Here is an 11619-nt window from a genome sequence, read left to right on the forward strand (position 1 = left end):
ATAGTTAAGAAAGCCTACTAGATCTCTTACATTGCTAAGTACTGTAATCTGGATCCCAGTAACAAAATGAGAAAGAAATTCTGTGAATCATTTTAAGTCTAAACCTATTCTCTGAAAAAAAAAAAAATGGCCCTGAGGAGTTAATGTCATGTCACTTAGTAATTAGATCTTTATTGCTTAGCAAAAAATTTCTACACCAAAGGCAGGGTAATTCTATTAGAAAATGAAACCATGATATTGTACAGTTCGAAGGCTTCAGAATTTGTATTTAATTATACAGGTAATGCAATTATACAATCACTTCTCATCTGCTATCAAGAGGAAAGAGGTTCTTGGTGAGTCTGTGAGACTGTTTTTTGCAAGGTTTTGTGAAAGGGACATGTAATTACTATGACACACTTAATAAGGAAATGTAAAGATATCTTTGCAAGCCTATACCCCCATCCACGCTTGTACACTGAATGAGCTGCTTAGATCTTTGCCATGGCTAATATATTTGTGGTTCCTTATCTCAGCATGTCCTTTGGTAATAATTAGCACCATGGTTGAACGATGACCTTAGTGCTGTGCATTGCGGAACTCAGCTTTGCACATTGTTCCACAGAACAACTGAAACTAATGAGGAGTCAGGAAAGAATTTTGATTCCCTTAGATGCCTATAAGAATTGTTCTTCATGTTCATGATTATTATTTAATTTTTCAGCAGATAACCCTTTCCTTTAAGCCAATGGGACAGTTTTGCATGATAAATTAAACAGAAGCGATGGTTAAAACAGAAGGTAATAGCAAAATCAAAACAAAACAAAGAGCCAACTCCTGGTGCCTTTAATACTGACACTTTTGGCAATTATATCCAAACAAACGTGTACTCTTTCCTTGATCTGTGTCCACAGTATTTAAATGGAGTCAGGGATTCTTACCACCCTACCGAGGCCAGCACCTGCTCAGCCCAGTTCCTCATGGTAGGGGCTCATGTGACATTATCCAGAGGCCCTAGATCAAAGCCTCTAAGGTCTTGAAATCCCAAATTGTTGTGTTATATTATACCAGTGGTGCACAATTTGCCACAATCCTGCTTGCTACCTCATAAGTAGACACTTGAGTGATGGATTGTAGTGCAGTGTCTCCAAGGTTGCTGTGTCCGGTTGGCGCGCTCCTGTCCATGCTGTAGGAGCATCTCATGGTGGACAGGGCACTTTGGAAGCCATTTGGGGAAGTCTATCTTGAAGACAACGGTCAAGCAGCAGCCACCATCATTGTTAAAGAACACTGTGTAGCAGTAAGGCCAGCGGCTAATACACTGTTCTCAGGGACAAGCCACACACCCAGAGGTGGCCGGAGCTTGGCTTGTGGAGTTGGGAGCTGCATGCTTTTCTAGGCATCTAACTGACATGGCACGGTAGTAGCTTACCCAGGACAGGAGCTCCTGCTGGTGGAGAATCTGAATCCATGCACCAGGCAGCCAAGGATGCCGTCACCAAACTCTGACGTCAGCGACCAAAAGGCACCTTGTTGCCATAGCGCCGCCAGCCGGCTTCTCACCTTCTTCTTTAATACAGGGAGAAAACACTCTGCATTTGAAGTGTCCCTTATGTTCCCTAAGTTCAACCTTTCGGCCACAGGTTCCTAGTCTTGGAGGTGTGTACTATTTCCAGACAGGACTGCTGACATGCTCACTTGATTCTCAGTGGTTCCAAGCGACAGGAAGCTGAGGTCTGGGTGGTCAGTGTGTTTGGAGGAGAACTCACTGACTCTGGTCAGTAGATACTAAGAGGACCCTGGGGTGTGGGGAGGTTCCAGCCGAGGCAGGCCCAGAGCACTTGACTTGAAAAACAGTGTTTTGTTGTTTTGTTTTGTTTTGTTAAGACAGAGTCTCACTCTGTAGCCCTGGCTGGCCTGGAACTCACAGAGATCTGCCTGTCTCTGCCTTCCAAGTACTGGGATTAAAGGTGTACGTTATCATGCCTCCCCCAGCTTCCACCCCAGATCTAAGAAAATTTTGTAAATCTTTGTGAGCTGTACACTTCTACACCCTTTAAAATGCCTGTAGAAATGGCAGCCCTTTACAAACACAGGGGTTTGAGAGGTCTTTAAACAGTGAACTGAATTCCTAGGGCTAAATCTGTGTTGTTTTGTCAAAATAGTTATTTAAGTTCCTTTTTAACATTTTCCAGACATACCTATGGTGATATTTTATTTGTACTGAAATGTGATTTTATTTGTATGTTAATAAATAAAGTTGCCTGGAGGTCAGAGCTAATAGCAAGCCATTGCAGAAGCCGGGCGGTGGTGGTGCACGCCTTTAATCCCAGCACTTGGTAGGCAGAGCTAGGTAGATCTCTGTGTGTTCAAGGATACAGCCAGCATAGAGACACATGCCTTTAATCTCAATACCAACCATAGAAGACCTGGAGGTCACTACAGACAGGCAGTGACTAGGAGGTCATGTGGCTGGGTTTACAATCAATGAGAAGGCAGAACCGAGTGTCTTTATAAAGACTTTAACACAGGAAGTAGGTCTCTTTCGGAGAGGTACAGCGACAGTGAAGGGTAAGGTTTTTAGCTCTTAGCTATTGCTCTGACCTCTTGGCTTTCATCTCTGTATTGGCTTTGTGTTTCTTATTTAATAAGACGGTTGGTTACATCTACACGTATCTCTGGAAATAGTTGCTGTTTTATGTTACTTGACTGTTTCTTTAAGAACTGAGAGGTTTCGGCTGCAGTGAAGTGGCTCAGAGCCACAGGTAGTCCAGTAAGAACACATATTCCCCGACATTTCACCTCTTGGCAAGCTTTCTCTTCCAGTGTCGTTACTGAACTGAACAGGCCTCCTAAAATTCCACTGGGCGCCAGAAGCTCCTCAATGTTGTTTCATTTCTTATTTATTTATCCCTTTGGCCAGTGGCTGAGGGTCTGTTCTGTCTTCCCACACAGGCCCATGCTGGTTGTATGGCTGTTGTTCTTTAACATTACTTGAAATCTTGTTTCCAGAGGGTGGACATTCATGCTAGGTGGGCTGGAAGTACTGGAGGTTGTTGTGGAATATTATTTTAAGATCTGTTACATTTGTTTATGCTGTGGAACACTTGTTTTAATGATGGAAAGATGTGTTGCATTCTTTTATGCTGCGTTTGTTTAACTCTGTGAAGCTGTGTTACTGTACCTGTCTAAAACACCTGATGGTCTAATAAAGAGCTGAACGGCCAAGAGTGAGGCAAGAGAAAGAACAGGTGGGGCTGGCAGGCAGAGAGAATAAAAAGAAGAAGCAAGAAAGACCAAGGAGCAAGAGAAGGATCGAGAAAAGAAGGGGCCAGCCACCCTGCCACACAGCCACCCTGCCACACAGCCAGCCACGTAGTAAGAGTGAAAGTAAAATTACAGAAGTAAGAAAAGGAAAAAGCCCAGAGGCAAAAGGTAGATGGGATAATTTAAGAAAAGCTGGCTAGAAACAAGCCAAGCAAAGGCTGGGCATTTATAAGTAATAATAAGCCTCCACATGTGATTTATTTGGGAGCTGGGTGGCAGGACCCCCGAAGAGCCAACAGAGTGAAAAACAAACAATAACAGGAGGTAGAGATGTGTTGTCTGCAGTTGTGTGTCTGAGCTGGACCACTCATGTTCTGTAGAGATTAAGAGTTTGCTAGGATTAGTAACGGGGGAAATAAGTTTGTTTTCTCTTGCTTGAAACAAAACCAGCACAGACTTGGGTGCTGGAATCAACAGACGTGCTCTCTCAGGGTTTCTGTACATCAGGGTCCACTGGGCCAAAAGCTGAGTCTGTAATTCTCGATGGGAACTGGAAGTCTGGTCTCAGTGTGTTGCCTGCTGACCGGATTCACTTCCATGTGGCCCTCTTTTCCCTGCCTGCTGTTGACCGGAGACTGGAGTCAGCAGTGCTGTGAGAAAAGCAGTATTTCCCGTCCCCCACCCCCACCCCACTTTGTAAATGGGGAAGCAAGATCGGGGATATGAACTTACCCCAGTCAGAAAGCCACTCAATGGATGGGTTGGTGTCAAGGCTATTCGACATCCAAATGCCCATTTGTGTGACTATGTTTCTGCTCGTTGTCTGTATCAATCTGTTCTAACCAAAAGAATAACAACAAAACAAAACAAAAAACCCAAAGAGCCCATCCAAAGAGACGTAATAGAAAAGAGCTTAAATAAGTGCTTAAATAATGGGCATGTTAGTAGGGCTGTGGAAATTAACACAAGGAAAGGGTTATTTGGAAGCCAGGAGAGCTATTTGGGAGCCGGGAGTGGCAGAGGGGACACAGAAGAGGAACTGAACTAGAGAACACAGAAAAGGATATGTCAGGAACGGGCCCAGATATGCACGAGATCTGGCCTTTCATGGAGAAAGGCTAAGATAAATAATCTAATTGTCTGATTGACCTCTGATCTCCCACTCACTTGGAAACCAGAGGGTGGAAGTGACCCAGCCTTCTGGGGACAGCCTCAGAGCAGTGAGGAGTGGAGAATGGGTCTAGAAAGACAGGGGGAAATAACCAGGATAATCTCTAAAATACTCATCCTTCTACAGAGGCATCACTTGGAAAGCTTCTTTTTAATTTTTTTTTTTTTTTAGATTTACTTACTTTAATGTGCAGGGGTGTTTTCCCTGAATGTATGTCTATGCACCACATGTGTGCCTGGTATCCACAGAAGTCAGAAGAAGGTGTCGAAAGGGAGTGTGGGAACCCTTGGAACTAGAATTGCAGATAGTTATAAGCTACTGTGGTGGGTTCTGGGAACTGAACTTGGGTCTTCCTCAAGAACAGTAGAAAGTGCTCTTAACTGCTGAATTGTCTCTTCAGTCCCACTTAGCAAGCTTCTTGAAGCCAAAGCCTAGGCTGTAGAACTTGACTTAGTGAAATACAGAGATAGCGGCCGAGTGCTTGGTTTATCCAGAGTCACCACCCTGACGACTGCATTCGGTCACTAGAGTTGCTATAAGAAGATATCATAGACAGATGACTCAAAGGACAGAAAGCTGCTCACAGTTGCAGAGGCTACAAATCCATGATCAAGTGTTGCCTGGTGTGTGTTTCTTCTGGCCTGAGTGACGGCTGCCTTCCCCCTGCGTCTCACCAAGTTTTACTCTGTGCGTGGTTGTCCCTAGTGCCTCTGTGTCCGTATTTCCACTCGTCTTGGCCACCTCCACAGACAATCTCTTTCTGTCTGCAACCATGAAATTGGGGCGGGGCTTACAACCCACTCCCTAACTGCAACCCTGGCTCACAAAACCAGTTTCCAAAACTAAACTGAACAGGTCAGCTGGCGCTGGAGGAAGAGGAAAGAACTAGTGTTTTGCTTACTGATGTACACTGGCTGGACTGACTCCCCTTGTCTGTGGCCAGTCTTCAAATGCTGGTGGGTTAGGAGACATCCATGATGGAGAAGGACTCTGACAGGTATGGAATACCTATTTTATCGGCCTAGTGATGTACTATGCGAATCCAAGAGGAATACAGAGGAATGGAAATTAGGATTTGTAAAAACAAGAACTCTTTCTAACACAGGATGGGCCCAGAACCCATTACAGTCCAGTGGTGTCCACCTGTGCCAGTGCAAATATGGGGGGAGGGGGGGGAGTGGCTCTCACTCTCCAGGCATCGATTGTGCTGTAGAACCTGAGGCAAAAAATACTACGACCGAGAGACTTGGAGCCCATTCCTGGAGAGGTTCAATAGCTCCAGAGCAAGTCTGCAATGGGGTCTTACGTAGTTTTTAAAGTCCCACAGATGATTCTAGTGCCCAGCAACAAAGGAAACCCACTCGTCAATGTTCTAGAAGCTTGGTTTACAGCAGTGAATTGAATTCTAAGAACTCGTGGAAGTCATGATGAAGAAATGCAGGTATTTTCCTATGCTGCGCCACCCACGCTGCTCAGCTTCTGTGCCCATCCTGAGGCTAGTGTTTAAAGCACACTTTTTTTTTTTTTTTTTTTACACATTCTGGTTCCTAAGTTAAGCTGACAGGTTCATCTAGTATTCGACCAAAGAAACAGCAAGTCCTTTTCCAATCATGGCAGAGACTGACCATTTAATGTGTTGAATCCAGGAGACTTTCAAGGCTGATTTTTTTACTGTATGAGATTTCCCCCTTCAAAGCTGACTTCAGACACTAATCCGTATGTAAGGCAGAATCCCACTGCAGTCATTTCAAATACCCTACAAACAGGGAAATCCCCGGGTTGGTTTCACTTGAGCTCTTGATACTGTATCTGTGCTTTGTTTAATAAGTGCTTACAATGTAACAGGACCACATGAACAGTCCTCAGGACTCCCAGCCATCCAAAGGGCTGTATTCCCACTGTGAAGAAGGACATGGGATGTAAATAATATTTGGCAGGCCACGGTCTCAGGAAGGAGACCAGCATTAAAAAGTAGACCTGGAGCCATTAAGGTGGTTCAGCTGGTAAAGGTGCCTGCTGCCAAGCCTGGTGAGCCGAGTTCAATTCCCAGGACCCACACGGTGAAAGAGAGAACAGTTGTGCCCTGACTACCACGTGTGTATCATGGCATGTGCACCCCTCCAAAAATAAATGCAATATTAAAAAATCTGAGGAGTGGACCCGAGAATGACCTAGAGGCAGAGGAAAAGGAGAAGGCCGTCCTGGAAGGAAGCTAGGGTGGCCTAACTTTCCTGGGTGAGAGAAGGATTGCATTTGCAGCTGGGACTGCTGACAGTATGGTTGGCAGGCAGTATGAAGGTTGCGATGAACCCGGAAGTGGCAGTTCTTGAAGGTACAGTGGGAACGAGGGCATCTGACTGAAAGGGGTGAGAGTGGGGAAACTGAGGCTAGACAGCTCTTAGCAGGAAACACACATTTTTTTTGTGTGTCATGGGTGTATGTCTAGCTTCATGCATGTTAGACAAGCGCTCTACCACTGAGCTACAGCTTCAATTTAAAAGCTTGAGTGGGGCGGCGGCGGCGGCACACGCCTTTAATCCCAGCACTCAGGAGGCAGAGGCAGGCGGATCTCTGTGAGTTCGAGGCCAGCCTGGTCTACAGAGTGAGTTCCAGGACAGCCAGGGCGACACAGAGAAATCCTGTCTTGAAAAAACAAAAAAAACAAACAAAACCCCCATACCTTTTCAATCTCAGTTCAAGGCTGGGCAATTGCCCACATCATAACAATGATGCTGTAAAGAGAGAGAGAGAAGAGCACCGATTGCTGATTTCAAAGGCAGGACTAGGACTCACTCTGACAGTTGTCCCATCTAACCCACATCTCCCTCTTCCAAGTCAACACATTTCCTTTTAGGAAACAGAAGTGTTATTTACAGTGTGACTATTATTTCAAAATATGGCAAGGGAGACTTTGTGTCCGCAGTAATGTTTCCTATTTGTAGGAGAGAGGAAAGCTTTCCTGGGTCCAGTAGCCTTCCCACTGACTCCGCAGATCTAGTGGTCTCCATAGATTATCGATAAAGCTTCAACTGCCAAAGTCACTGTTTCTAAAAGGAGAAAACCAAAACGGACCCAGTTGGAGAGGAACGCTCTCAACGGCTTCTCGCTTGAGCAATGAAGGGGAGGTGGCAGCCTCCCCTTCGCTTCTCGGAAAATCGTGTTCTTTGGGGCCTCAAAGAATGTCCCAGTTTACACAACTCCCTTCAACAGCGGTAAGCCTGAATGGCATCTGGTGACAGATAAAGCCTCTGTATGTCACACAGTGGAGGGCTGTACTGCCAAATCGTGTTCAGAATTGCATTGAAAACCTGGAAATCAAACGATGTGTCCAGATAAGTTCTGTGGTAAACCCCCAACCAGTCAGACGTCAGGTTTAGCCTCTGCATTTCTAAACAGTGTGTCTTTATTCTGTCCGGGCAATGCTCAGACCTTCCTGCCAACGATATCAAATAGTGGGAAACTTGATATCTCCTTGGTGTGCGCATTAAAGGATCAGTGGCCAAAGGAGGCAGTCCCTCTCCACCCAGAAAATCTCCATATTTGACACGTCTCCTCAACTTGAGCATCAAGTTGATGCCTTCCCTCCCGTTTATTGACTCATTTTTCTAAGAGCTAAAATTTGACAGGCAAACAAATGAAAAAGCAAACAAATGAAACAAATCAACCACTCTTTAAAAGAAAAGAACCCTGAGTTAATTTTCTAAATTTCATTTCTAGATCCATTTCCCTTGAATAGGTCTAAGCTAGTCGTTGAATGGTATTTTGTTGTCAGGTCTGTCTTCTCAAAAATATCCAAGCAGGTCAGTGCATTAAGGAAGTAGATGGCCCCTTTGTGGCTCTTTCAGACAAGAAAATAATCCAATCTTAGGAACAAAGATAGAAAATGTTATTTGATCTTCATTTTACTAGCGAGGAACCAAGGGCTTACGAGATGATGCAATGTCTTGAGCAAGCTTAACGGACACTGCTGAAGGGTGGATAGAACTCTCGCTGGTGCATATCCCTTGCCAATCACAGTCTCCTCTGGCACTTGCTCTGGGCCTTCCTTCTGTCTCCTGTGAGGGATTCTGTTCTGCTGTGTATAAGAGCTCAGGGCCACATCAGACACTACAAGCTGGCTACCTAAGTAATTACCTTGATCTCCTTTGGGCAATGGGATCTAGGATCAGTTTCTATGTAAGTTCAGAGGTCAGAAACAGGTCTTTATAATTTTCTGCTGCAGATTTCTCCATGAAGTGTCTGATAACAGAGACAGAGGCATAAGTGGGGACGGGCACTCCTCCCAGTCTATTGGGACACGGACATACTATTTGTAGAAGTCCACTATGCATCATTTTATTATTGTAAAAGTAAGTGGAGGACTTTTTTTTCCTACAAAAAAAAATGTTGAGTAGATCCTCTTGCTAAAAAGAGTCATTGAAATATTACTGGTCACGTCACATTGTAGTTGTTTGGAAATAATTATATCCATATCACAGACAGTAAATAATAGATGTGCGTCCACTAACGTTTTATTCATGTTCTGTTTTAATATGGCAAACTTAGAAGTAATTTAATCTCCCAGTAAATTGAAGTGGTAGGGGGTTCTTCACACAGAAGACTGCAAGTTATTAATTCTGGGCAGTCTTCATCTCGTACAATTAGTCACTGTTTGCAGCTGGAAATGTTTTATTAATTTTCCATAGCAGTTGATTTTCCACAGTTTTCTCAGTTTAAATTAAGCAGTAAGAGCTGCTGTTTCTTCTTAAATAAATTTTCTTTCCCCAAAAATACATGCCTCTGGCTATGTCAATTTTCCCATTTGATTAAAGTGCCAGCAGGCAATTAATAACTTAATGCATTTTAAAGTACTTTTGTAAAAAGTAATTTGAATGGCCAAACTTGTGTGTTTGAATTGATTGTTGCAGAAGATTTATTAGGCATTGGGTAACCCTAGAACCTTGGAAAGGACAAATGAGGCTCAGCCACTGTCTGGACCCATGGCATGGCCCTGTGTAAGGCTCATACCTGACACTTGGGTGGAGATTGGTTGTCATAATGAACAAGGCTGAAAGGTGAAAGGCCAAGTCAAAATGGCCTTCCAAGGGTATGGAAGACTCTAGGCCACCATAGTGAGGTCTAGTGGCAAAACAGTCTAGGAGAAAGCAGACACGTGTGGTGGAGATAGGGTCCAAATGCTGAATGCAAAGAGCAGATATCACATGATTCCACCCAAATGGCATGCCTGCGAGAGACACATTCGTAGAGACAGACAAGCACAGTGGCAGTTCCAAAAGCTGAGAGTAAAGGAGAAAACCAGCTATTACTTAATGGACTTCCTTTCAGTTTGAGAAGATGAAACAGCCTCAGGGGTGGGTAAAGGGGCGAAAGTCCTATAACAAACAGAACATATTTAATGTCTCCAAACTGTGTCCTCACAAAGGATTGCAATGGGAAGTTTGTGCATTATATACTTTACTCTATTTTTACATTTTTTTCATAAATCCTTTGAGATTTCATACATGCACACAATGCATTTTTGATCATTCATTCCCATAATGCCTCCTGAATCTACTCCCAATCCTCCATCCAACTTCATATCCTTAAAACAAACAAACAAACAAACAAAAGACCTCACTGAATCCAATTAATGCTGCCCGTATGTGCATGAGAGTGGGACCATCCACTGGAGCATGGCCAACCTACCACTTAAAACCGATGATGTAGAGAGTATCATGTACACAATTGCCAAAGAATAACTAAAAGATATATATGTGTGATATATGTGTGTGTGTGTGTATACAACACGGGAAACCTCACCCGGCCCGGACATGGACAGGATTGACAGATTGATAGCTCTTTCTCGATTCCATATATATATATATGATAAAAGAAAACTGGTATTGCCTCCCCTAGCAGCCAGCAGCTGTTGATAGCTCCTCAGTGAGGGGTGGTGTTCTCAGGTGTCAAGTTCTGGATCCTCCCCGCCATGCCCATGTCTTTGTGCAGCAGCCATGCACCTGCCCTAACCTGAGAGCAAACGTACTGTATGGCAGAGCATACTGCCTGCTGAGCAGATGTGATGGAGAACACTAGGAAAACAACCTTGAGTGCATCTAGAAGGCACATTCGGCAATGCCAGTTCAGCCTGGAAACTCCTCCCAGAGGAGCACAGTGTGTTCTTCTACTTTGAAGGTGACTTGGAGGTCATAGGAATCAACAATAAGGCAATATTAAGCAATAAAGGCAGGATGCAAGATTCTGCTCTGCAGTGCCAGGGATATGCACCACGCAGGTGCATGCAGGCTTATGGCCCAGAATTGCATGCAATGCTGAAGGCATTATGCCATTCTCAAACACACTTGGAAAAATGAGCAAAACCCCAACCAACTGAAAACTATTTGCTAAAAGACCAACCAAACAGTATGAGGCTGTTGTGTAGCATTTTCCTTGGAATTGAAACATTTCCTGCAGGAGGGAGCTGGTGGTTAGCCTCAGGAGGTAGACAAAAGGTCACATATCTGAGAGAAAGGAACTTGAAGAGTCTTGAGAGCTCCTCCCCATTGGTACAAGGAGTCAACAATTGCTAGAGATGGAGAGTGAGCAGCTGGACCACAAAGAGAGATGTTCAGACTGTGGAGCTGGCGTAAGCTGTGCAGAGAGCTCAGATGGCAGTGCTCTGAAGTCTCCATCTGGGTTGGGGTGGGATTTTGAGTGATGGAGCTGCTTATGAGTATCTGTGCTCCCGGTAACGCCTCATCCACCACCCTGTTAGTAACTCCAAGAAAACTCATTGTGTTACCAAGTTAGTGTGTTAGAGCTCTGAGGGGAAAGGTAACCTGGCAGTTGGGAGCCAAGAAATACCACCAAGTCACACCACACAACAAACCTCACACAAGAGATTTATCTGGAAAGACACAGAGAGTGGCTATCTCTGCTCAGGAGAGAATCAGTTGGGGACTGAACAGGAGGCAGGCTTATATAGGATTTTGTGGGGGTGGAGTTTTCCAGGGTGGGGATTGGTGAGATTTCAAGCCAAGCCCACGGATTGGTGAAATTTTGAGCTTGGGGATTGGTGGGTTTTAGTGCTCAGGGATTGGTGGGTTTTGTAGGTTTTCAAACACAGACGTGGGCTTGAGCCTTTTACCCCACAGTTGAAGTTTGGTGAAAGGTACTTGGGTCTATTGTGAGTTCCCTGGGGTGAGTAGACATGTTTGGTTTCG

General features: G+C 44.5%; 1 long non-coding RNA gene across 1 annotated transcript; it reads right to left on the bottom strand.

The window, feature by feature from the left end:
• Positions 1 to 249: 249 nt before the first annotated feature.
• Positions 250 to 5734, bottom strand: LOC143267159 (uncharacterized). Its single transcript, XR_013042069.1, has 2 exons — positions 5319 to 5734; positions 250 to 4084 (listed from the first exon to the last, which is right to left on the bottom strand). It is a non-coding gene; the product is annotated as an uncharacterized LOC143267159 (long non-coding RNA).
• Between the last annotated feature and the right edge of the window lie 5885 nt (positions 5735 to 11619).

This window comes from Peromyscus maniculatus, chromosome 9, assembly GCF_049852395.1.
Source record: "Peromyscus maniculatus bairdii isolate BWxNUB_F1_BW_parent chromosome 9, HU_Pman_BW_mat_3.1, whole genome shotgun sequence".
In the NCBI taxonomy this organism is placed as follows: domain Eukaryota; kingdom Metazoa; phylum Chordata; class Mammalia; order Rodentia; family Cricetidae; genus Peromyscus; species Peromyscus maniculatus.